This window comes from Heterodontus francisci, chromosome 11, assembly GCF_036365525.1.
Source record: "Heterodontus francisci isolate sHetFra1 chromosome 11, sHetFra1.hap1, whole genome shotgun sequence".
Taxonomy (NCBI): Eukaryota; Metazoa; Chordata; class Chondrichthyes; order Heterodontiformes; family Heterodontidae; genus Heterodontus; species Heterodontus francisci.
In genome coordinates this window covers 23148903-23174620 of record NC_090381.1, presented here as the reverse complement: position 1 = coordinate 23174620, position 25718 = coordinate 23148903, and the positions used below count along the sequence as shown (strand labels likewise).

The following is a 25718-nucleotide window of genomic DNA, read 5'->3' as shown; positions in this document are numbered from 1 at the left end:
ATTGAAGAAATGTTAAACTTTAGACTTTTCAAAGGGGGTCATGTAAAGGCCACTTCACTTGGAAAAACAGTCCCTGGAAATGTCTTTTAATCGGGGCACTGAGAGGTCTTGAGGAAAACAAGCCTTCCCGGAAAACCACCTGACTTCCAGCTCAACAAAACAGAGAACTTTGGACACCTGCAGAAGTTGGGCAGCACAGTGGTTAGCACTGCTTACTCACAGCTCCAGCGACCCGGATTCGGTTTCGAGTACTGCCTGTGTGGAGTTTGCAAGTACTCCCTGTGACTGCGTGGGTTTCCGCCAGGTGCTCCGGTTTCCTCCCACAGCCAAAGACTTGCAGGTTGATAGGTAAATTGGCCGTTGTAAATTGCCCCTAGTGTAGGTAGGTGGTAGGAGAATGGTGGGGGTGTGGTAGGGAATATGGGATTAATGTAGGATTAGATAAATGGGTGGTTGTTGGTCGGCACAGACTTGGTGAGCTGAAGGGCCTGTTCCAGTGCCGTATCTCTCTATGAAAGTGACAGGTCAAGATTGATGGAGGTCAAAAGGTTGATCTCCTATTGTCAGTTTCGCTTTCAAATTCTTTTGAACTGTATAAAAAGGGAGAGAACATCCAAGGAGAGAAGAGAATTCTAAGGAAGTAAAGACCACAACCCAGCTCAGTTTTCCAGAACCTCTCTAAAAGACCCTGAGAAGTCCAGTGTCAATTCATCTCATCGCCTGTCTTTAAAGAAAAGTCTGCTAAATTAATTCTCAACGCCGCCTGAAAAGAACGATTCTAAAAGATCACGGTGACCCGTCGACATGTACTCAGAGGTTAGACTGTATGCCAGCTTTGGAACACAACATATCTCATCTGCTTTTTCTTCAAGAATGAACAAGTATTCAGCTTAAATGTTTTTTTTTGTCTTTTTTTTTGTAAGAGCTCTACACAACAATCCCTTTTATTTTTCCGGTTAATCGGCGTGCGTTTGTGTGTGAGCGGCTAAGGTAAAAAGGGAACTTTATTATTTCAATCTGTGTGTTTATGCTTTACTACATTACTGGGTTTAGAGACTTGTTTTAGAATAAACTGATAATTTTGTTGTTTATTGAAGAAACCTCGTGGTGTGTTTCATTCTGGGAGTATTTTACTGACCATATTGTGGGAAAGTTTAAATATATGTTGTGATCTGTAGAGAAGTGGAACTAGAATAAGCAGCGCACTCCTCCTGCCTCAGTTGTAACGTAAGAGTAAAGAAGTCCCACTACAATTTTAGAGTGCCTTGGTGAAACCATACCTGGAATACTGTGTACAGTATTGGTCTCCTTACCTAATGAACGATATACTTGCCTCAGAGGGAGTGCAACGTAGGTTTACTAGACTTATTCCTGGGATGAGGGGATTGTTTTATGACAAGATATCGACTAGATTTGGCTTCAATTCCCTGGAGTTAAGAAGAATGAGGGTGATCTCACCGAAACATATAAAATTCTTAATGGGTTTGACAGGGTAGATGCTGAGAGGATATTTCTCTTTGCTGGGGAATCTAGAACTGGGCATCACAGTCTCAAAGTAAGGGGTAGGCCATTTCGGACTGAGATGAGGCGAAATTTCTTCGCTCAGAGGATTGTGAAGCTCTGGAATTCCCTACCCCAGAGAGCTGTGGATGCCCTGCCCTTGAGTGTAGTCAAAACAGAGATCAATAGACTTTTGGTTACCAAGAGAATTAAGAGATGCAGGAAGGTGTAGTTGAGGCAGAAAATCACCCATAATCTTATTGAATGGTGCAGCAGGCTCAAGGGGCCACATTGTCTATTCCTGCTCCTATTTCTTATGTTACGTTCAATCGCCATCTTGCATGGTACAATCACAACTCTCTCCAACCCCCATCGCACTGTACAATCAGAGCCTGCACACACGCACAGTGATAGAAGTTCCCAACTTGCTCCTCGCATACATTAACAACTCTCCAATTCTCCTTTCTTCTCTCCTCGCATAATCGGCTTCTGCCCTTGCTGAACATTTGTGTGGTGGAAAACATTCATATTGGTGAAAGAATGTATATACTTTCTTGCCACTACCAAATGCATCTTCCCCTCCCTTCCCGTCAGCATTCCGAAGGGATCGTTCCCTCTGCGACGCCCTGGTTCACTCTTCCATTACCCCCACCACCTCGTCCCCTTCCCATGGCACCATCCCCTGCAATCGCAGGGGGCGTAATACCTGCCCATTTACCTCCTCTCTCCTCGCTATCCAAGGCCCCAAATACTCCTTTCAAGTGAAGCAGCGATTTACTTGTACTTCTTTCAATGTAGTATACATTGAAATTGAAAAACAGGGCAGTTACGTTAAACTTGTTTTGAACCTTTGAAGTACTATACGCAGTTCTGGTCTCCATATTATTAAAATGGTATAGAGGCACTAGAGAAGGTGCAAAAGAGATTGACAAGGATAATACCATTTGATCGATTACATATAATTTGACTTAGAACATGAGCTGATTCCTCAAACTGAAGTCAATGGGAAAACTCTCCACTGGCTGGAGTCATACCTAGCACAAAGGAAGATGGTTGTGGTTATTGGAGGCCAATCATCTCAGCTCCAAGACATCGCTGCAGGAGCTCCTCAGGGTAGTATCCTAGGCCCAACCATCTTCAACTGCTTCAATGACCTTCCCTCCATCATAAGGTCAGAAGTGGGGATGCTTGTTGATGATTGTGCCATGTTCAGTACTATTCGCAACTCCTCAGATACTGAAGCAGTCAGTATCCATATGCAGCAAGACCTGGACAACCATTCAGGCTTGGGCTGATAAGTGGCAAGTAACATTCACACCACACAAGTGCCAGGCAATGACCATCTCAAACAAGAGAGAATCTAACCCATCTCCCCCTTGACATTCAATGACATTACCATCATTGAATCCCCCCACTATCATCATCCAGGGTGCTACCGTTGACCAGGAATTGAACTGGACCAGCCACATAAATACGGTGGCTACAACAGCAGGTCAAAAGCTGGGAATTCTGTGGCAAGTAACCCACCTCTCAACTCCCCAAAGCCTGTCCACCATCTACAAGGCACAAGTCAGGAGTCTGATGGAATTCTCTCCACTTGACTGGTTGGGTGCAGCTCCAACAACACTCATGAAGCTCAACACTATCCAGGAAAAAGTAGCCCACTTGATCGGCACCCCATTCCATCACCTTCAACATTCACTCCCTCCACCACTAATGCACAGTTGGAGCAGTGTGTACCATCTACAAAGATGCACTGCAGCAACTCACCACGCCTCCTTGACAGCACCTTCCAAACCCACGACCTTTTCCACCTCAAAGGACAAGGATAGCAGATGTATGGGAACACCACCACCTGCAAGTTCCCCTCCAAGTCACACACCATCCTGACTTGGAAATGTATCGCATTCCTTCACTGTCGCTGGGTCAAAATCCTAGAACTCCCTTCCTAACAGCACTGTGGGTGTACCTGCACCATATGGACTGCAACGGTTCAAGAAGGCAGCTCACCACCATCTTCTCAACGGCAATTAGCGATGTTCAATAAATACTGGCCTTGCCAGCAATGCCCACATCCCATGAAAAAATGTTTTAAAACATACTAATCAGGAAAGGCTGAACAGGTTGGGGCTCTTTTCTCTAGAGAAGACTAGGGTGCGATTTAAGAGGTCTTTTAAGATTCTTAAAAGGCTCGTCAGGTTAGGCACAGAGATGATGTTTCCAATTGTGGGGAGAGTTCAAATCTAGGGATCATAAATCTAAGAAAGTCACTAATAAATCCAGTGGGAAATACAGAAGAAGCTTCCTTATCCAGAGTGTGGTTAGAATTGGAAACTCACTACCACATGAAGTAGTTGAGGCAAGTAGCATAGATGCATTTAAGGGAAAGCTAGATCAGTACAGCAGGGAAAAAGGAATGGAATGATATGTCGATAGGCTTCGAAGAAGAGAGATGGAAAGAAGCTTACATGGAATATAAACACTGGCTCAGACTAGTGAGATCGAAAAGCCTCAATGCTGTAGACTTCATCTAACGCTCACAGTGTATATACGAAGAATGGTCACTTGGCCCAGGCACTGGTCGGTTGCCAGTATCTGCAGATCCAGATTCCAACAGGAGTCAGCGCCTCCAGAGTTCCTCCACCCACTGGATTCCTCCAATTCCACTGCAGTTTGAAGGAATTCAGGCCCCCAAACAAAGCCACTGATTCCAATATTTCCTGCGAGCTATGTCATCATTTTTGATGAAAAGCTTCACTGAAAAGGAAGCAACTGAACAAGACACATCATGTCTGACCAAGCAGCTCATAGCTATCATACAGAGTGAGGTGAATGCCTCTTCCCCACACCCAGCACCATGTACAGGCAGGCATCCATCCAGCACTTGCATCTGGTGCGTCAAACTGCAGCTGTCTCACATGTCGAGGCTTATCTGCTGACAGGGATCAAACCCATCCTTCAAGTCTCTGCTTTTCTTGCTGCCAACTGTACTCCACGTTCTGAAAGTAACCACTCAGTCAGTACTCACGGAATCTGTACAGCCTGCTTTAAGCTGAAACAATTCAAGGATGTGCAATTTTAATAGTTTCTTACATAATCTACTCTGGATATTTGATTCCTTTGTAACAAACTGAGATTTTATTTCTTTATGCAACAGATTATAAACTCCTTTAAACGTCGTGTGACCATCCTACTTACCCTCGTACTACCTGCAGCTCATCCTCCTTTCACAACTATCTCCCTCTGCCCTGATCTCTACCAAGCAGCTCATCATGAATTTAGTCCTGTGAGTGCCAAAATCTTGTTTCAGAGGAGATGGCAGCCATAGGTCAGGTATTTAACTCTGTGGCAGAAAGAACTTAGAGGGGCAGGGGTTTATATTATATGGTAATTTATACCTTACAGCCTCTAAACAGGCTACCAGAGAACACCAGAGGCTGGGGGGCTGGTTGTTTGCCTGCACTGCAATGCCTGTAACAGGGAGGTGTTTGCTGGGAAACAGCACAATGTGTTAAAATCAGGGCCAGGTGAGCAGCACCTCAAAATATAGCACTGATAAATCATACTTGACCCCAGCTGTAATCTACCTTTTCCTTTAACGTCAGACTGTCCACCAAAGAGCAGTGTAATCAGGTTATTAAAAAGTAAAACTAAAAGGCAAAGTCAGGATAGATTTTTTCCAGGGGCTCAGCGTCACTTGCCATTTTCATCAATGGATTCCATGTCCCCTATGATCCAAAGCATGCCTTTACCTGCACTATATCTAGATCTAGAGAGACCCAGGAATCAACTGAGAGCCTTCGTCGCTGCACCCCAGCTTATCGGGATATATCATGGGTCATGACACAGTATCACCCTCAGGAAGGACCAATCGTACGGCTCAGATTATAAACCAAAAAATTCATTTATTGAATATTAAACAGGCAACTAAGCAGTACATTTACAATAATTCCAAACTTTTACAAATATCATTCTAATATTAAAAACAAAAGATACACCCCCTGCACTACTTCTTTCTTCTTTGGCCTCCTCGTCTCGAGAGACAATGGGTAAGCGCCTGGAGGTGGTCAGTGGCTTGTGAAGCAGCGCCTGGAGTGGCTATAAAGGCCAATTCTAGAGTGACAGACTCTTCCACAGGTGCTGCAGATAAGACTGGTTTTCGGGGCTGTTACACAGTTGGCTCTCTCCTTGCGCTTCTGTCTTTTTTCCTGCCAACTGCTAAGTCTCTTCGACTCACCACTCTTTAGCCCCGCCTTTATGGTTGACCACCAGCTCTGGCGATCGCTGGCAACTGACTCCCACGACTTGTGATCAATGTCACAAGACTTCATGTCGCGTTTGCAGACGTCTTTAAAGCGGAGATATGGACGGCCGGTGGGTTTGATACCAGTGACAAGCTCGCTGTACAATGTGTCCTTGGGGATCCTGCCATCTTCCATGCGGCTCACATGGCCAAGCCATCTCAGGCGCCGCTGGCTTAGTAGGGTGTATATGCTGGGGATGTTGGCCGCCTCGAGGACTTCTGTGTTGGAGATACGGTCCTGCCACCTGATGCCAAGGTTTCTCCAGAGGCAGCGAAGATGGAATGAATTGAGACGTCGCTCTTGGCTGACGTACGTTGTCCAGGCCTCACTGCTGTAGAGCAAGGTACTGAGGACACAGGCTTGATACACTCGGACTTTTGTGTTCTGTGTCAGTGCGCCATTTTCCCACACTCTCTTGGCCAGTCTGGACATAGCAGAGGAAGCCTTTCCCATGCGCTTGTTGATTTCTGCATCGAGAGACAGGTTACTGGTGATAGTTGAGCCTAGGTAGGTGAACTCTTGAACCACCTCCAGAGTGTGATCGCCGATATTGATAGATGGGGCATTTCTAACGTCCTGTCCCATGGTGTTCATTTTCTTGAGGCTGGTGATTAGGCCAAATTCATTGCAGGCAGCCGCAATCCTGTCAATGAGTCTCTGCAGACACTCTTCAGCGTGAGATGTTAAAGCAGCATCGTCAGCAAAGAGGAGTTCCCTGATGAGGACTTTCCGTACTTTGGTCTTCGCTTTTAGACGGGCAAGGTTGAACAACCTGCCACCTGATCTTGTGTGGAGGAAAATTCCTTCTTCTGAAGACTTGAATGCATGTGAGAGCAGCAGGGAGAAGATCCCAAACAGTGTAGGTGCGAGAACACAGCCCTGTTTCACGCCACTCAGGATAGGAAAGGAGTCTGATGAGGCACCGCTATGCTGAATTGTGCCTTTCGTATTGTCATGGAATGAGGTGATGATAATTAGTAGCTTTGGTGGACATCCGATCTTTTCCAGTGGTCTGAAGAGACCACGTCTGCTGACGAGGTCAAAGGCTTTGGTGAGATCAATGAAAGCAATGTAGAGGGGCATCTGTTGTTCGCGGCATTTCTCCTGTAGCTGGCGAAGAGAGAACAGCATGTCAATGGTGGATCTCTTTGCTCGAAAGCCACAATGTGCCTCAGGGTAGACACGCTCAGCCAGCTTCTGGAGCCTGTTTAAGGCGACACGAGCGAAGACTTTCCCCACTATGCGGAGCAGGGAGATTCCACGGTAGTTGTTGCAGTCACCCTTGTTCTTATAGAGGGTGATGATATTGGCATCGCGCATGTCCTGTGGTACTGCACCCTCGTCCCAGCACAGGCAAAGCAGTTCGTGCAGTACTGAAAGTATAGCAGGCTTGGCACTCTTGATGATTTCAGGGATAATGCCGTCCATCCCAGGGGCTTTTCCGCTGGCTAGAGAATCAATGGCTTCACTGAGTTCCAATTTTGATGGCTGTACGTCCAGCTCATCCATGACTGGCAGAGACAGGGCTGCATTGAGGGCGGTCTCAGTGACAACATTCTCCCTGGAGTACACTTCTAGGTAGTGTTTCAGCCAGCAGTCCATTTGCTTGCGTTGGTCAGTGATTGTGTCCCGATTTAGATTTGAGGGGAGTAATCTTCTTGATGGTTGGCCGAAAAGCTCTCTTAATGTCATCATACATTCCTCTGATATTTCCTGTGTCAGAGGCCAGCTGAATATGACTGCATAGGTGTTGCCAGTAGTCATTTGCACTGTTCTTTGTTCCGCGCTTCTGGCAGCTTTAAGTGCTACGGATGTTAACTCGCTGGGGGCTTTCTTGTAGTTCAGCAGTGCAATGCGCTTAGCGACTATGACAGGTTCCAGCTCTTCAATGTGAGATTGAAACCAGTCTGCATTCCGCTTCACACGATTCCCTAGGTGGCACTAACCGAACCAGGGAAACATTGTTGTTTGCTTATTGACTATTTGTTGCCTCGGCTCGTACTTGAGAGTTTCAGAAAGACGATCAAACTGAAGGCAGGTAACCCAATGCAAGTCCACGTGAGGTAGCCTATGGCTGCAGAGCAGCCTGTCAAAGGGGTGGCAAAGAATTGTGGCCCTGCCCCTCCAACAAGCCTAACAAATTTTCAGCACAGTTATAGCAGATAATGAAACCATTACTTAAAAAATACAGAAAATGCTAGAAATACACAGCAAGTCTGGCAAAATCTGGAGAAAAAAACAGAGTTGCCGTTTCAGGTGGATGACCTTTTGTCAGAACTGGAACATTAACTCTGTTTCTCTCAACACAGATGCCACCAGATCTGATGATTTCCAGCATTTTCTGTTTTTATTTCAGATTTCCAGCATCTTTAGTATTTTGCTTTGTTTTACTTTTAAAAGGATGTCAATCACATAAACGGCACTTGCTTAGCAATAACCTGCTCAGTGACGCTCAGTTTGGGTTCTGACATGGCCACTCAGCTCCTGACCTCATTACAGCCTTGGTTCAAACATGGAAAAAGAGCTGAACTCAAGAGGTGAGGTGAGAGCGACTGCCCCTGACATCAAGGCAGCATTTGACAGAATACGGCATCAAGGAGCCCTAGCAAAACTGGAGTCAATAGGAATGGGGTGGGGGGGGAAGCTCTCCACTGGTTTGAGTCGTACCCAGTGCAAAGGAAGATGGTTGTGGTTGTTGGAGGTCAATCATCTCAGCTCCAGGACATCACTGAAGGAGTTCCTCAGGGTAGTGTCCTAGGCCCAACCATCTTCAGCTGCTTCATCAATGACCTTCCTTCAATCATAAGGTCAGAAGTGGGGATGTTCGCTGATGATTGCACAATGTTCAGCACCATTCGCGACTCCTCAGATACGGAAGAAGTCCGTGTAGAAATGCAGCAAGACCTGGATAATATCCAGGCTTGGGCTGATAAGTGGCAAGTAACATTCGCGTCACACAAGTGCCAGGCAATGACCATTTCCAACAAGAGAGAATCTAACCATCTCCCCATGACATTCAGTGGCATTACCATCACTGAATCCCCACCGTCAACATCCTAGGGGCTACCATTGACCAGAAACTAAACTGGAGTAGCCATATAAATACCGTGGCTACAAAAGCAGGTCAGAGGCTAGAAATCCTGTGGTGAGTAACTCACCTCCTGACTCCCCAAAGCCTGTCCAACATCTACAAGGCACAAGTCAGGAGTGTGATGGAATACTCTCCATTTGCCTGAATGGGTACAGCTCCAGTAACACTCAAAAAGCTCGACACCACCCAGGACAAAGCAGCCCACTTGATTGGCACCCCATCTACAAACATTCACTCTGTCCACCACCGACACACAGTGGCAGCAGTGTGTACCATCTACAAGATGCACTGCAACAATGCACCAAGACTCCCTTGAGAGCACTTTCAAAACCCGTAACCTCTACCAACTAGAAGGACAAGGGCAGCAAATGCATGAGAACACCACCACCTGTAAGTTTCCCTCCAAGTCACACACTATCCTGACTTCGAACTATAATCGCTGTGCCTTCACTGTCACTGGGTCAAAATCCTGTAACTCCCTTCCGAACAGCACTGTGGGTGCTCTTACCCCACATGGACTGCAGCGGTTCAAGAAGGCATCTCACCATCATCTTCTCAACGGCAATTAGGGATGGGCAATAAATGCTGGCCTAGCCTGCAACACCCATTTCCCATGAATGAATAATAAAAAGCTGTTTGAACAAAGCATTAATGTGTTTGCTCTCTCCACAGACACTGGCTGCCCTGTGTGTTCACACATTTTGTGTTAACATTTTAGATTAGCAGCATTTGCAGTCTGTGATGTTTGAATTGAATGGCACGGGTTAACTCATTGATCACCTTCTGGTAACGAAGGAAGGTCCAAAAACAGGGGCAGCAATCAGCCCAAACCCAGCAAGGCCTTCTCCTGAGATGCGTTTATCAGCCAGATTCAAATGTAATATCCTTTGCAGTTTACAAGACCAGCTAACAGTACCTGACTTTAACCCTGTTGTGTCTTGATCAGCAAGAAGAATCCAGTAACTAACCCCTCGCAGATAAATGAGCTTAATTTTTGGCCCAACCATAAACAGCATTAACACACTGAGCAAATCAGTAGGCAGGGATCAGCTCCCTCAATAGCCCAGTGGGTAAATGGACCATACAATGCATTACTGAGATTCCAGATTCAATCCAAAGACTCCGTTAGCTGAGCTCAGTTCAGCCAAAGCAGCAGTCCATGTGCTACAATTGACTACGACCCTTCTGGGTTAGGAAGGGTTCCGAAATGCTGCTGGAAAATGCTTGTGGCAAATAGGTAAGTATAGGATTGGGTTTGGCCATGCTGAGCGCCACGGGTTCGGCTCCCAAAAGAAGAATGACCATTTGGGTGAAACACAAAGAGAGCTGCTGGCTCTCATGAAACTTGATCCCAACAAGGATCATTGTCTTCATGAAGCAAAAAAAAAGGGCATCCCAATTCGGGGATCAGACTGAACAGAAAGCCGAATGTTAACTTCTGTTAAAGTGCCTGTCCTTTAAGGATGCAGCCTCGCAGTTTTACTGGGTTGAATGAGTGCTTTACTAGATAGTTTTAAATACACTTCTTTTAAGAGTGCAAAAATAATTCACAGGCAGAGAGATCTACAGTACAATTAGGCCCCGACCAAGTTCACAGTTAAAATTTAGAAATTTCACAGTGACAGCATTTTAAGAATCATGAATTTCACATATTAATATCGCAAATTTCACAGTGTCACAACAAACCATGAAAATGATCAACTTAAAACAAAAAAAACAAGGGATGTTTCTGGTTTCGAATGGCATTTATTGCACACTCAAAAACTATTGTAAAAAGCTGATTATAAAGACGTCACAGTCTTTACTCACTGAAGTCAGTGGTTGAATGTGAGCATGGAGTTACCTGCAACTGTCTCTTTCATCATTCCCTGTCTTTGCGCTTGAACATCTGACCGTGCTCAGTCACAGTTTTCTTCGCATCCACAGAGTTTGTTGGAATTGTCAGACAGCGCTGTGCTAGTCTTGCAAGGTGGTTCTAGATTTCCAAAACTGCAGCACAGGTAAAGTACAATCTGCTTCTTTTGCAATGCTTTTATAAGCTGGAATCTCAAGCCTACAGTTCTTGTCAAAGGCAGAAATCGCATCATGCGAGTTTAAATCCACAATCAGCAGGTGCATTTGTGCAGGGTCAAAAATACGCACAGCTTTCAGGAATGCCGCAGAAGGTTGTTGAAACCTCCGAGCCACTTTTTCTTCACCGCTTGACTCTTTCCCATAGTAGTAATATTGTTTGAACTTCTTTACCATGCAAGAAAACACCTGTTGAGCACAGGCATTTAATTCAGTGTTAGAGTGCTGTGCATCAGCCCAGAACAGTACATCCATTACTTTACTGTTTCTTCTTTTGGGCCTCCTTATCTCGAGAGACAATGGATACGCGCCTGGAGGTGGTCAGTGGTTTGTGAAGCAGCGCCTGGAGTGGCTATAAAGGCCAATTCTGGAGTGACAGGCTCTTCCACAGGTGCTGCAGAGAAATTTGTTTGTTGGGGCTGTTGCACAGTTGGCTCTCCCCTTGCGCCTCTGTCTTTTTTCCTGCCAACTACTAAGTCTCTTCGACTCGCCACAATTTAGCCCTGTCTTTATGGCTGCCCGCCAGCTCTGGCGAATGCTGGCAACTGACTCCCACGACTTGTGATCAATGTCACACGATTTCATGTCACGTTTGCAGACGTCTTTATAACGGAGACATGGACGGCCGGTGGGTCTGATACCAGTGGCGAGCTCGCTGTACAATGTGTCTTTGGGGATCCTGCCATCTTCCATGCGGCTCACATGGCCAAGCCATCTCAAGCGCCGCTGACTCAGTAGTGTGTATAAGCTGGGGGTGTTGGCCGCTTCAAGGACTTCTGTGTTGGAGATATAGTCCTGCCACCTGATGCCAAGTATTCTCCGAAGGCAGCGAAGATGGAATGAATTGAGACGTCGCTCTTGGCTGGCATACGTTGTCCAGTAAGCTTTGTGGATTGTGAACTGTTGAGATTCAAACCAAGTGATTAAATCCGTAGGTCATGTCGCATGATTGGCAACAAACTGAACCTCCTCATTGAGCTGAGCATCGTTTAGAAAGGTTACAATGTCTGTTAAAACCTGCGTTTTCAGGGTCAGTGTGAACTCTTCTGAGATGAAGTCTGAACAGTAATTCAGGCGATCTGCATGATCCCGTACTGCCAAAACCAAGAATTCCAATGTGTCATTACTGGCTCTGGAGGAAAGGCAATGTTTTGTTCCCCAATTTCAGCGCATTTGCAATGTGATGCTTATATCAAGGCTTGCAGCTCGGGCAGTGTTTGAAGATCTTTTTAATATAGCTGACCCATTTGTCGAGTTTACAAAACTGACTTTTCCACAGCTCACAGACAAGAGAAATTATATGTGCACTGCATGTAATATGGAGTGCAATTAGGAATGGACAATAAATGCTGGCCTAGCTAATGACGCCCACATCCCATGAACAAATATTTTTTAAAAGGCATTCCACCTTGGAGCACTGATTTGAAAGATTTTGTCATGTAAGTTGCGGTGTCACTAATGAAAGCAGACACTTTGTTGAAATCTGCAACAAATTTTGAAACTCACTGCTTGGGAAAATGTGGTGTAATTAACAGCTTCCAAGTGGACACAGTTAGCTTTCCTAACTGTACATTTTTGGCCTTACCAGACATAAAATCAAACAAAACATGCAGCACATGGTTGTCTTGCTGATCACAAATAATTGCAAAAGACTCACATGCATTAATCTGAGACTTCATCTCCTCACAATGTGTCGCAAAAACCTTTGGTAGTCCCTGCCATATTTATTTGTACTTGGCAAGCAACTACCATTTTGCACATTACGTTGAATGAATACCCGCAGTTTTGGGTGATCAAGTTTTTCCCAATAATATGTTGGCGCTTGTAAAAGCATCCACAAGTTCCAATGTAACCAACTGAACTTTCCGAGCTCGCTGTCGACTTCTTAAAAAGAGATGAAATCGTTGCTTGTTTTTTTGCATGTTCGTTTTCCAGCAGTGCAGTGTCAGATGCTGCAATGGCTTTCAGACTCTAAGAGGCGTTGAACCTTTGCCCACAATGTTCCAACAAAACACTGCAGCTTGTACAAAACAGTATTCCACCAACGGCATGAAGAATTTGGCTTCAAAATTCCTCCACTCAACGTGCTGCAGTAACTGTTGTGGCCGTCTTTGATTTGCTCATTCTGGCATGCTCAACTGTCTGCTAATACTTGAGACTGCTTCTCTCAAAACTGTACTGCAAGCCCTCCTTCATCTACCAATGAGCGAGTTATGACAATCACCAAAACGAGCAATGTTCACAACATGCCTAGCAATCCGTGAAGTGAGCCTTGTGTCAACTTATGAAACATGAAGTTTGCCAAGTGGCCAATTTCGCAGAAGACCCGAGATTTCGTGGTCCATGAAATTTGTTGGCCGATCAATTGGGCAAGTGCATCACATGCTCAGGATGCCCCAGCGCAGAATGTTTCTGCAACAGCAGGACTCTATTTTGACTGAGTTTTGCTTGTGCAGTTTATGGTGTTATTGGCTCATTTGGTAGCACTCTCGTCTCTGAGTCACAGTTGTGGGTTCAAGCCCCACTCCAGGGCTTGAGCACAAAAATCAAGGCTGACACTCCTTGAGAGGTCTGTGGGAGCTTGCTGCGTGAAAATTGGGTGCCACGTTTCCTGCAACAATGACTACACTTCAAAAGTCCTTCATTGGCTGTTAAGTGCTTTGAGGCATCCGGTGATCGTGAAAAGTGCTACATAAATGCAAGCTTTTCTTTCTAATGAAAGCCCTAAATTCCAAGACTGCATCTATAATAATACTTGATTTGCTACACCACAAATTTTTTTGAAGCACAATGACTATTGCTGCATAAGGAAATACAAAATTCCACAAAACAAAAAAGAGAGAACAAAGGCCGGCTCATTTATTTCTGCTCTTGGCAAGTGAGGGAGGAATCGTTTCACAGGGTCTTCAAAGCTCATCGAAGCAGGTAGCTGGGGCTTGCTTTTAAGATCTTAGCAGAGAAGCAGGAAAGCAGCACTCCCTCGGCATTACACCGGAACATGAGCTCAAAAGCCTGGTAAACTCCAACCCACAACCATCTGCACCAGCAACAAGAGTTCTACCAAAACAGCCAAGCTGACATTTGCCATCTCAAACCCAGATATTTATTACGCCATACATAACCCATCTGGGCCCCTTGGTTAGATTCCAGCCTGGAACTCACTCCTGGGTATCCATTACAGCATGCGTACAATAATGACAGTGATACCACAAACAAAAAATCCAACAAATCAAGACTTGCTCGTTTTATACATACACTACCTGTGCAGTCAGTCATACACCACATTCACTGTGCAACAGAGAATATAGAATTGATACCATGAGCCATCAATATTACTTCAGGGAAGCTGCACCACACCTGAACTGCACAAGGCAGATGACTTAGCTCAGTCATCCATGGGATCCCTCCGTCTCTCCATCAATTACAATATCATACAGCATAACACCTTCCTTCTGCCACACTTACACATCTTGGTAGCCGATAATAACGGGATCTTTTCAGAGGTATTGAAGGCAGCAATTCAACTGATGGGGTTCAGGTGACAAAGAAAGAACAAGGCTCAAATGCCTTACGTCACAAACAGACTGAGAACACACCACACGATTCAATATCCTGCTAAAACACAGCACCGCCCGATCCGCTATCCGGCCAAAACGCAGCACCGCCCGATCCGCTATCCCGCCAAAACGCAACACCGCCCGATCCGCTATCCCGCCAAAACACCGCCCGATCCGCTACCCGGCCAAAACACCGCCCGATCCGCTACCCGGCCAAAACACCGCCCGATCCGCTACCCGGCCAAAACGCAGCACGCCCGATCCGCCGTCCCGCCAAAACGCAGCACTGCCCGATCCGCCGTCCCGCCAAAACGCAGCACGCCCCGATCCGCCGTCCCGCCAAAACGCAGCACGCCCCGATCCGCCGTCCCGCCAAAACGCAGCCCCGCCCGATCCGCCGTCCCGCCAAAACGCAGCACCGCCCGATCCGCCGTCCCGCCAAAACGCAGCACCGCCCGATCCGTCGTCCCGCCAAAACGCAGCACCGCCCGATCCGCTACCCGGCCAAAACACAGCCCGATCCGCACCCGGCCAAAACACCGCCCGATCCGCTACCCGGCCAAAACGCAGCACGCCCGATCCGCCGTCCCGCCGAAACGCAGCACCGCCCGATCCTCCGTCCCGCCGAAACGCAGCACCGCCCGATCCGCCGTCCCGCCGAAACGCAGCACCGCCCGATCCGCCGTCCCGCCGAAACGCAGCACCGCCCGATCCGCCGTCCCGCCGAAACGCAACACCGCCCGATCCGCCGTCCCGCCGAAACGCAACACCGCCCGATCCGCCGTCCCGCCGAAACGCAACACCGCCCGATCCGCCGTCCCGCCAAAACGCAACACGCCCCGATCCGCCGTCCCGCCAAAAATCGGCACCGCCCGATCCGCCGTCCCGTCAAAACGCAGCACCGCCCGATCCGCCGTCCCGCCAAAACGCAGCACCGCCCGATCCGCCGTCCCGCCAAAACGCAGCACCGCCCGATCCGCCGTCCCGCCAAAACGCAGCACCGCCCGATCCGCCGTCCCGCCAAAACGCAACACGCCCCGATCCGCCGTCCCTCCAAAACGCAGCACCGGCCGATCCGCCGTCCCGTTAAAGCGCAGCACCGGCCGATCCGCCGTCCCGTTAAAGCGCAGCACCGGCCGATCCGCCGTCCCGTTAAAGCGCAGCACCGGCCGATCCGCCGTCCCGTTAAAGCGCAGCACCGGCCGATCCGCCGTCCCGTTAAAGCGCAGCACCGGCCGATCCGCCGTCCCGTTAAAGCGCAGCACCGGCCGATCCGCCGTCCCGTTAAAGCGCAGCACCGGCCGATCCGCCGTCCCGTTAAAGCGCAGCACCGGCCGATCCGCCGTCCCGTTAAAGCGCAGCACCGGCCGATCCGCCGTCCCGTTAAAGCGCAGCACCGGCCGATCCGCCGTCCCGTTAAAGCGCAGCACCGGCCGATCCGCCGTCCCGTTAAAGCGCAGCACCGGCCGATCCGCCGTCCCGTTAAAGCGCAGCACCGGCCGATCCGCCGTCCCGTTAAAGCGCAGCACCGGCCGATCCGCCGTCCCGTTAAAGCGCAGCACCGGCCGATCCGCCGTCCCGTTAAAGCGCAGCACCGGCCGATCCGCCGTCCCGTTAAAGCGCAGCACCGGCCGATCCGCCGTCCCGTTAAAGCGCAGCACCGGCCGATCCGCCGTCCCGTTAAAGCGCAGCACCGGCCGATCCGCCGTCCCGTTAAAGCGCAGCACCGGCCGATCCGCCGTCCCGTTAAAGCGCAGCACCGGCCGATCCGCCGTCCCGTTAAAGCGCAGCACCGGCCGATCCGCCGTCCCGTTAAAGCGCAGCACCGGCCGATCCGCCGTCCCGTTAAAGCGCAGCACCGGCCGATCCGCCGTCCCGTTAAAGCGCAGCACCGGCCGATCCGCCGTCCCGTTAAAGCGCAGCACCGGCCGATCCGCCGTCCCGTTAAAGCGCAGCACCGGCCGATCCGCCGTCCCGTTAAAGCGCAGCACCGGCCGATCCGCCGTCCCGTTAAAGCGCAGCACCGGCCGATCCGCCGTCCCGTTAAAGCGCAGCACCGGCCGATCCGCCGTCCCGTTAAAGCGCAGCACCGGCCGATCCGCCGTCCCGTTAAAGCGCAGCACCGGCCGATCCGCCGTCCCGTTAAAGCGCAGCACCGGCCGATCCGCCGTCCCGTTAAAGCGCAGCACCGGCCGATCCGCCGTCCCGTTAAAGCGCAGCACCGGCCGATCCGCCGTCCCGTTAAAGCGCAGCACCGGCCGATCCGCCGTCCCGTTAAAGCGCAGCACCGGCCGATCCGCCGTCCCGTTAAAGCGCAGCACCGGCCGATCCGCCGTCCCGTTAAAGCGCAGCACCGGCCGATCCGCCGTCCCGTTAAAGCGCAGCACCGGCCGATCCGCCGTCCCGTTAAAGCGCAGCACCGGCCGATCCGCCGTCCCGTTAAAGCGCAGCACCGGCCGATCCGCCGTCCCGTTAAAGCGCAGCACCGGCCGATCCGCCGTCCCGTTAAAGCACAGCACCGGCCGATCCGCCGTCCCGTTAAAACACAGCACCGGCCGATCCGCCGTCCCGTTAAAACACAGCACCGGCCGATCCGCCGTCCCGTTAAAACACAGCACCGGCCGATCCGCCGTCCCGTTAAAACACAGCACCGGCCGATCCGCCGTCCCGTTAAAACACAGCACCGGCCGATCCGCCGTCCCGTTAAAACACAGCACCGGCCGATCCGCCGTCCCGTTAAAACACAGCACCGGCCGATCCGCCGTCCCGTTAAAACACAGCACCGGCCGATCCGCCGTCCCGTTAAAACACAGCACCGGCCGATCCGCCGTCCCGTTAAAACACAGCACCGGCCGATCCGCCGTCCCGTTAAAACACAGCACCGGCCGATCCGCCGTCCCGTTAAAACACAGCACCGGCCGATCCGCCGTCCCGTTAAAACACAGCACCGGCCGATCCGCCGTCCCGTTAAAACACAGCACCGGCCGATCCGCCGTCCCGTTAAAACACAGCACCGCCCGATCCGCCGTCCCGTTAAAACACAGCACCGCCCGATCCGCCGTCCCGTTAAAACACAGCACCGCCCGATCCGCCGTCCCGTTAAAACACAGCACCGCCCGATCCGCTGTCCCGCCAAAACACACCACCGCCCGATCCTCTGTCCCGCTAAAACACCGCAGCGCTCGATCCGCTATCCCGCCAAAACACCACACTGCTCGATCCGCTATCCTGCCAAAACACCGCACCGCTCGATCCGCTACCCCGCCAAAACACCGCACCGCTCGATCCGCTATCCCGCCAAAACACCGCACCGCTCGATCCGCTATCCCGCCAAAACACACCGCTCGATTCGCTATCCCGCCAAAACGCAACACCGCCCGAGCCACTATCCCGCCAAAACACAGCACGCCCGATCCACTATCCCGCCAAAACACAGCACGCCCGATCCGTCATCCCGCCAAAACACAGCACGCCCGATCCGTCATCCCGCCAAAACACAGCACGCCCGATCCACTATCCCGCCAAAACACAGCACCGCCCGATCCGCTGTCCCGTTAAAACACAGCACCGCCCGATCCGCTGTCCCGCCAAAACACACCACCGCCCGATCCTCTGTCCCGCTAAAACACCGCAGCGGTCGATCCGCTATCCCGCCAAAACGCAACACCGCCCGAGCCACTATCCCGCCAAAACACAGCACGCCCGATCCACTATCCCGCCAAAACACAGAACGCCCGATCCGTCATCCCGCCAAAACACAGCACGCCCGATCCACTACCCTGCCAAAACACAGCACGCCCGATCCGCTGTCCCGTTAAAACACAGCACCGCCCGATCCACTTTCCCGTTAAAACACACCACCACCCGATCCGCTATCCCACTAAACCGGGCAGATGGGCACTTGAAGGAAATGGGTAATATCGGGGAATGGGATTAGGATTACTGCTCACCTGGAAGATAAACATAAATACAGACTGGTTGTGCTGAAAAGCCTGTTTCCATGCTGCAATTTCTATGCAATTCTCTGAAAGACCTGGTATGTCGCTGAAACCCACCACTTTCTCACCCAGAGGCAAACACACTACCAACCTGCCAAGACAAGAGTTTTAGCACCAAACTACAGGTGCAAATCACAGATTTTATACATTACAGAACAGCCACAACAAAAAGTCTATCTCAAAGCAATCTCCAATCACCTTGAACATGCTGGAACAAACTGTAACAATCAGTAAGCTATTAACTTGTTGCTAACAGGATATGGGCCGGACTGGTGTTATCAAGACAGTCCTTTTTTAAACAATGCCTGAAAACAAACTGCCGCAAGAAAATACTGACCTTTTGCCTGGAGAACAGTTTTCGACTCGAAATATCAATTAGTAGGTTCCTAAAAGCAAGATAAAAGGAGGTAGTTTACTCAATCAAAGCAAAGAGCAGAGGAGCTTCTGCAGTCAAGCGAGCAAATTATGCATGTAGTTTTGAATAGCACAAAATCCAAGGCGAGTTTCTGTCATGCAGACTTCCTCTGGCTGCCTCCAGGTAAACGATCAGCATTTCTCCTGAACTTCACTTCCTACTCTTAAAAACTCCCCACTTGCGCAAGAGGCAGTGGATGCCAAAGAGGAAACTGTGTGAGTACACAACAGCACAAAGAGCCGTCAGTTCCTGTTAATGACATCCTGCCCAGGCACAGTAACAAAACTGCATTAGGTACAGCAAAGAGTCTGCAATCCGTGGCACAATACATTTCGTTCCTTCACAAACCATGTGCTTGGGGCCTACTCACGCCTGCCATGCCTGGTAATAAATCAAACCAGCACCACTGCCTGAGCCGAACGACGCTGAGTTCTGCCCACTCAGGACAGCTAAGAGAGTTACAGTGCATGCTTCAAACACTACTTGCATTGAACTTCAGGCACCTGCATCAAACTGCAACGCCTTGGACCAAACTGAAACATCCTCTGCGCCAGTTCTGTGCCCCCTGCTTCCTTCAAACTCCATCAGTTAGCATCACCACCATCTGGAAGTTGACCAAAATCCAATGAACCTGGGTGCCACTGGGTGCCAGGAACAGTCCTCAGTACCTGATTACAATCACTCCCTCTGTACTTTGGACCTGTAAGCAGTGGTTTCATCACTACCATGAGCTTCGAGAAAGTTTGCCATAGGGAACATGACAAGGCAAAAGGATTTGAGGTTAAATGCTGCTGCCTGCAGAGATAGCACTGCCCTGAAGCACTCCACTTGCATTGAAAAAATTGCATGTATATCGTGCCTTTCACAACTTCAGGGCATCCCAAAGCATTTGACAGCCAATAGAGAACTTTTGAAGTGTAGTGACTGTTGTAATGTAGGAAATAATGTAGAAATAAAGCAGGACCCAAACAACCACATTAGCTCATGATACCGGTGCATTGAGAATCAAGGGACAATGTGCCTGTGCTTGATTTATGTGATGGGACCTCTACTGTCACAGTGCCCTTTCAGTCTGTCCCTTCAATCTGTAGAACACTAAGCACATTTCTAATGATGCACCACCCCCAACCACAGCTGGGCAAAAACCTGGATGCTTTCTTCAGGCCTCTCTGGTTTTATACTTAGCAACTTTCTCAGCCTCACTTCTGACGGAAAGGGCTCATACTGGGACACAGCTCTGCAGATGGCCTGCCCAAGTGCAAGTACCGTGATGGCAGGCTTTTTGATCATGAGGAGCATGTTGCTTGCCAAAGGAAATTGGATATATACTTGAAAAGGAGAAAAACAGCAGAGCAGCGGGACAAAATTTGCAGGTCTTTCAAAAGAGCCAGCACAGACATGATGGGTAGAATGGCCTCTTGCTATGCTACATGATCCCTCACACCCCCTGCCCACACACACACACACAGCGGCAGGGGTCATGGCCCTTTGGTGTTCAAGGCTTAACTGAGCAAAAACCTTGTATGGCATACTTCAAAAAAAGCCGCCAGAACTGATGTGAAATGTAGTAGTCAACCCCCAGTACCACCGCCACCACCACACAGTCAGAAAAGTTCATTACCTTCCAGGCAACAATAAATGCTATTGGGACCACAGGTCTGTCATTTCACAGAAGTAGAGAAAAATACAGAACTTAAATTTCCTAAGCAGACTTCTGATGTCTGCTTTACAGTTTTAAAACTTTCTGGACAACACACGTTAAAAAAAAAAGCAATGGATGTCTGGATAAAAGCCAAATGTCAACCATGATGGATATTTGCCCTCCTTCCCCCTCACCCCTGTGCATGAATACTCAGGCTAATCATAGCAAAACCACTTCTGCCTTGTGGAAAATACACAACTCAAGGCAGATGAAGGATTGGGCCTTGCAAACAGCCAATTACTACAGCAAGGGATGAGGCACTGGTAGTGTTGTACACAACCGCTTATCAAACTAGAGTCTTCAAAACACATTGCTCAACACAATCAGAGACAGATTAACACAAGGATGAAGCTAATAAGACCATGGAAGTAAAATTATTGAACACCAGCTTGGCTCTGTCCACACCACTCACACTGCTGAGTCAGGTGGTCATGAGTTCAAGCCCACGATTAGGAAACAGGCAATTAAGACCAACAGCTCAGTACAGTAGAAGGCTGCTGTGCCTCTGTTTTCACATCCTTGTATTCTGAAGAGAAGTAGACCCATGAAACTTTGAGGAACTAAATCAAGAAAGAAAACAGGTTCAGGCCTGTGTGCCCTGGTTGGAATGTACCAAATATTACAGTCTTGACTGAACACGAAAGCTCTGCTTTGCTCCATGTCTGACAACACCAGCACCGCTGGTACAAATTATACTCTCATTATCAGCACAAGTGCTTTACGGACAAGGCATAACCAAGTACATTCTGCCTGTGACTACCAGACTGAGAGGGTACAGTCAGCCTGAAAGGACTGCATTTGCATGTATTGGCAAATCCTAATCTTCCCTGGTCTGACTGCTACTTCCAGCTGCAGCTTTCGATCAACATCATGTGTCTTGATAAAATCAGCACTTGCTCAAATCATACTAATCCTTCAAAATGAATGTTTCAGCTATTTTAACTAGCTGCACCAACAATCAGATCAAATGAATTTACAGAATCCCAATTAAATACTCCAAATATTTCATATCTATTATACACACAAAGCCCCAAATACTACATTAACCACTTCCGTCAGAATCAGAATTCTGGTTGCTTGCCACAATTTCCAGCACAGGTTTCTAATACTGCCACCTCCTAATATTCTGAACTGAACAGTTACATTGCTCTGTTGCACTTCTGCTCAAAGTTTCCTCATGCTGTACAGTCAGCAGAGACTGATTTTATGCAATTTGTTGGCCCAATTTGAAGATTCAGGTATTTGTTTCACAACACTGGAACAGTGATACAATGCATGGCTTTCTCCATCACCTCATATCTTCTCCCTAAGCCTGTCACATTCAACTAGGACCTCATTACATCTTATCCCTAATCCTAAGACATCCTCAGCTTCTCGACACAAAAACCCCCAGAACTTCCTCAATGATTTCAAGAAACCTTCCCCAACTGAGATCCTCACACACCATCTTCCCAAATAAATCAAGCTCTCCCTGGCCTAAAGATGCCCCACACACTGACCCAGAGACACCCTTCACTCCTCTCCCTGACCTCAAGACCTCATCACACGCTCTCTCTGACCCCATGCACCACCCTTTCCTCGACATCCCTCCTCACCCGAATCCCTTTCACAATGACCCCAGGCACCACCCAAATCCTTCACCCTTCCGCTCTCACTGACCCCAAGCACATCCCCACCTCAATACCTGAATGCCCCCCTTCATTCCATCTCCCCGACACCTCCCCTTCAGCCCCTCTCCCCGTTGCCCCCCCTTCAGCCCCTCTCCCCGTTGCCCCCCCTTCAGCCCCTCTCCCCGTTGCCCCCCCCTTCAGCCCCTCTCCCCGTTGCCCCCCCCTTCAGCCCCTCTCCCCGTTGCCCCCCCCTTCAGCCCCTCTCCCCGTTGCCCCCCCTTCAGCCCCTCTCCCCGTTGCCCCCCCCTTCAGCCCCTCTCCCCGTTGCCCCCCCCTTCAGCCCCTCTCCCCGTTGCCCCCCCCTTCAGCCCCTCTCCCCGTTGCCCCCCCCTTCAGCCCCTCTCCCCATTGCCCCCCCCCTTCAGCCCCTCTCCCCGTTGCCCCCCCCTTCAGCCCCTCTCCCCGTTGCCCCCCCCTTCAGCCCCTCTCCCCGTTGCCCCCCCTTCAGCCCCTCTCCCCGTTGCCCCCCCCTTCAGCCCCTCTCCCCGTTGCCCCCCCCCTTCAGCCCCTCTCCCCGTTGCCCCCCCCTTCAGCCCCTCTCCCCGTTGCCCCCCCCCTTCAGCCCCTCTCCGCGATCACCCACCTGTCAGCCCCTCTTCCTGACTCCCTTCCCCCTTCAAGCCCTCTTCCTGATCCCCCCCTCTCCCCTACCTCCACCTGCTCACATGGCCTCCAGGGACCGGTCACATTTCCCTCCATTTACCGCCTGGGCCCCAGGTTTCCTCTTGACCTGCTCTCACTCCTTCCCTGAGCCCGAGCACCTTCGCACAGATGCGACAGGAGACAGTGTGCAGGTTCCGGTAAAGGAGCTATAGCGGTGCCGTGACCCACACTCACCCAGACTGCAGGGCCGTGGCTCCGGCTGTAGGGGCTGTGCTGCCTCCGGGCTCCCCTAGGTGGATGAGTGAGCGGGCGGGCAGACAAACTGCGGCCGAATGGCGGAGGGAAGCGGAAGTAAAGCCACGGCCCAGCCTATCAAGCTACCGGGCTCCGGGAAAGGTGGGGGGCGGGGACAAAGCCAGTCGCCGGCTCTGCCTTCTCCCACCACAGGGGTATTGGCCAATCTCCTCTCATTCCTGTTGGCTCAACCCTGACAGGAAAGCAGCGGGCTCCGGGACAGGCCGGGATTTGTAGTCCTGGGCTCTGCTCTCCGCCGCCTGCCCTCAGGGAAATTTCGCCAAACGTGGACTACAACTCCCGGCAGGCACTGCGCCTGGACAGCTGCATTGTGGGATAGTAACCCCGCCCCTCCGCGGAACAAATGACTACATCTCCCAGAATGCACCAAAGGGGTTACCGGAAATTGTTCCTGCAGCTATTGCCATAGAAACACAACTTTGCCTCTGGCCTGATGCTGGGGCTTGGCACTCCCTCACTGAACCACATTGGCCGGCATCTGTCAGCCAAAGCTCTCTTCTAGCAGTTCCTCTCAGCCCAACTGCAGCTGGCTGCAGTGAGTACCGCATGGTAGAGGTCACATAACTATGGCAAGCCAGGAGGCACATTGGGAGAGTATTGCATTTCTATCCCAAACATCCCCCTTTTCAAACAAAAAAACAAAAAAAACATGCATTATCATTTACACTGCAAGTTCCCCAAGTAACTCACTATGCGCAAAACTGTTCTCATGCTTTAGCAGTTTACTATTCGCGTCAGTTCTGAACATGCATTGCACACATAGTCTTTAAATTGTGCCGGTCTCTTAATGGTGCGCATGCATGTTGTCGTTGGCTGTTCATCTGCGTGATTTTCCTTCTCCGGGGAGTGTCGTTCCTGTGTCACTTGTTGCCGCAGTAACTGTTGTTCCATTTCTGTTGTTGGGGTGCTGTGGACCTCTGGGACTGAGGGTTGATCTGTGGTCTGTGCAGAGGGTGAGTTCACATCTTCCTGCAATGAATGAACAGCTTCTCCAGTTGTGTGTCTGTGCCTACGGTTGCGACGGTATATCTGGTCGTTCACTTCCACTGTGTAAGATCGAGGTGACAACTGCTCTACGCAGGTCCCAAGTTGCCACTTGGGCTGACTCTTGTTGAGAGCGTTGAGGATTTGCATCTCCAATGCTCAATTCTGACAATGGTTTGGCAGTTTTGTCAAAATGAAATTTGGCTTTGTTGGTTCACCTTGATTTTGTCACTCACGCCTGTTACTACTTCTGGCTTCAGTAGCTTTTTTGCTATTGGAAGAGTAGTTTGGGTGTAGTGTGATATTAATCTTTGTACTGGACTACTTTCCATGCCTTCAGTAGGTGTGTTTCTCCACTCGAGGATTGCCTTGTATACATCTGTCCTGAATTTGCTCAATTTCTTTATGATTCCTTGGCGATTTTCACTGCCGCTTTAGCCTTTCCATTGGACTGGGGATAGTGTGGAGATGATATATGGTGTTGAATTTCCAATCCTTTATGAAGCGTCTGAATTCTTCACTCGTGAACTGAGGGCCATTGTCAGTTATCACAATGTCTGGAATGCCGTAACAATCGAAGTGTGCTTCCAGGCATTCTACAATCTCACCGGTAGTCATTGAGATCAGCTGGTCTACCTCCCAGTAGTCAGAATAGTAGTCTATGGTGACAAGATAATCAGTTCCTGTGAGAGTGAACAGGTCTACTCCCAGCTTCATCCATGGTCTGTCTGGGATGTCATGTGTCATCAGCAGCTCTTTAGCTTGCTTAGCTTGGTACTCGTTGCACACACTGCACTGGCTGATGTGGTGCTTGATTTCATTGCTCATGTTTAGCCAGTAGAGCACTTCTCTTGCCTTACTCAGAATCGACTCAGTTCCTTGGTGGCTTGCAAGGATGCGCTTTAGCATCTCTCCTCTCAAATCCTTAGGGATAATGACTCTATTTCCTTTGTACACGATGCCATCTTGGGCTGTCAATTCATCTCTGTAAGCCCAATACGCTCTTGTGACCACAGGAGAGTCCTTGATACTGTCAGGCCATCCTTTCATCAATACTTCTTGCAAAATTTGGAGAGTTGCGTCTTGTTTGGGTAGTTCGCTTGATTTGGGCAAGGCGCTTCTCTGTCAGATTCAATGTCTCTGCTGCGTTGATGACTTCCACAACATGTTGAACTGCAGCTTCACGTTAGATCTGGAAGATTTCACACTCTGTTGTAGCATCCTCTATTTTATTCATAGGGAGTGCTGCTCTCGACGGCACGTCAGTGATATACATCTGTTTTCCTTGCTTGTATGTCACATCCAGATGATATCTCTGTAATCAGAGTAACATTCATTGCAGGCGCTTTGGAGCAGATAGTAGTGGCTTGAGGAAAATATTTTGAAGTAGCTTGTGGTCGGACTCGACTGTCACTTTGTCTCTTCCAAGTAGGTGTTGAGGAAAAGGTTCACAAGCAAAGACAATGGCCAGGCACTCTTTCTTGATCTGAGCATAGCATCGTTCCATTT

At 49.6% G+C, this 25718-nt stretch overlaps 1 protein-coding gene across 4 annotated transcripts in view; it reads right to left on the bottom strand.

The window, feature by feature from the left end:
• LOC137375139 (serine/threonine-protein kinase PAK 2-like) overlaps positions 1–23343 on the bottom strand; it is an 80577-nt gene extending 57234 nt beyond the window's left edge. For 2 of the 4 annotated variants that reach the window (XM_068041826.1, XM_068041824.1), the window contains exons 1-2: positions 23145–23343; positions 18858–18906 (exon numbers count right to left, since the gene is read on the bottom strand). The gene's annotated coding sequence lies outside the window, so the exon portion shown is untranslated. The remainder of the gene's footprint in view (positions 1–18857; positions 18907–23144) is intronic. The other 2 variants (XM_068041827.1, XM_068041825.1) reach the window with 1 other exon arrangement.
• Positions 23344–25718: the final 2375 nt, after the last annotated feature.